This window comes from Arachis stenosperma, chromosome 6 (assembly GCF_014773155.1).
Source record: "Arachis stenosperma cultivar V10309 chromosome 6, arast.V10309.gnm1.PFL2, whole genome shotgun sequence".
Lineage (NCBI taxonomy): Eukaryota > Viridiplantae > Streptophyta > Magnoliopsida > Fabales > Fabaceae > Arachis > Arachis stenosperma.
The window spans coordinates 44,770,065-44,771,432 of NC_080382.1; the positions used below are offsets into that span (position 1 = coordinate 44,770,065).

Sequence of the window (1,368 nt, forward strand, 5' to 3'; positions counted from 1 at the left end):
CAGAGGACGTCCCAGGTGGTCTTCCTTACTGGGATTCTCGTCCTTCTCCTCCCTTGTGCATTCGGCCATATTGATTATATCAATGGCCTTGCACTCTCCTTTTGGATTCTCTTCTGTATTGCTTGGGAAAATACTAGGAGGAGTTTCAATGACTTTCTTACTTAGCTGGCCCACTTGTGCCTCCAAATTTCTAATGGAGGACCTTGTTTCATTCATGAAACTCAAGGTGGCCTTAGATAGATCAAAGACTATATTTGATAAGCTAGAGGAGCTCTGCTCAGAAGTCTCTGTCTGTTGCTGAGAAGATGATGGGAAAGGCTTGCTATTGCTAAACCTGTTTCTTCCACCATTATTAAAGCCTTGTTGAGGTTTTTGTTGATCCTTTCATGAGAAATTTGGATAATTTTCCCATGAGGGGTTATAGGTGTTGCCAAAGGCTTCACCCATGTAATTTACCTCTACCGTTGTAGGGTTTTCAGGATCATAAGCTTCTTCTTCAGAAGATGCTTCTTTAGTACTGTTGGATGCATTTTACAATCCATTCAGACTCTGAGATATCATGTTGACTTGCTGAGTCAACATTTTGTTCTGAGCCAATATGACATTCAGAGCATCAATTTCAAGAACTCTCCTCTTCTGAGGCATCCCATTACTCACAGGATTCCTCTCAAAGGTGTACATGAATTGGTTATTTACAACCATGTCAATGAGTTCTTGAGCTTCTGCAGGCATTTTCTTTAGATGAATGGATCCACCTGCAGAGTGGTCCAGTGACATCTTAAAGAACTCAGATAGACCATAATAGAATATATCCAAAATGGTCTACTCTGAAAGCATGTCAGCAGGACACTTTTTGGTCAACTGTTTGTATCTTTCCCAAGCTTCATAGATGGATTCACCATCTTTTTGTTTGAAGGTCTGAACATCCACTCTAAGCTTGCTCGGCTTTTGAGGAGGAAAGAACTTAGCCAAGAAGGCTGTGACCAGCTTATCCCAGGAGTCCAGGCTATCTTTAGGTTGTGAGTCCAACCATGTTCTAGCTCTGTCTCTTATAGCAAAAGGGAAAAGCATGAGCCTGTAGACTTCAGGATCTACTCCATTAGTCTTAACAGTCAAACAGATCTGCAAGAACTCAGTTAAAAATTGGTAGAGATCTTCTGATAGAAGTCCATAAAACTTGCAGTTCTGTTGCATTAGAGCAACTAGTTGAGGTTTTAGCTCAAACTTGTTTGCTCCAATAGCAGGGATTGAGATGCTTCTTCCATAAAAGTTGGAAGTAGGTGTAGTATAATCACCAAGCATCCTCCTTGCGCCTCCACCATTGTTATTGGGTTCAGCCATGTCTCTCTCTTTTTCGAGATTCTTTGT

At 41.3% G+C, this 1,368-nt stretch overlaps 1 non-coding gene across 1 annotated transcript; it reads left to right on the plus strand.

Moving 5' to 3' along the window:
- The first annotated feature begins 831 nt into the window (after positions 1-831).
- LOC130937562 (small nucleolar RNA R71) lies at positions 832-939 on the plus strand. Its single transcript, XR_009068776.1, has one exon. It is a non-coding gene; the product is annotated as a small nucleolar RNA R71 (small nucleolar RNA).
- The last annotated feature ends 429 nt before the right edge of the window (positions 940-1,368 follow it).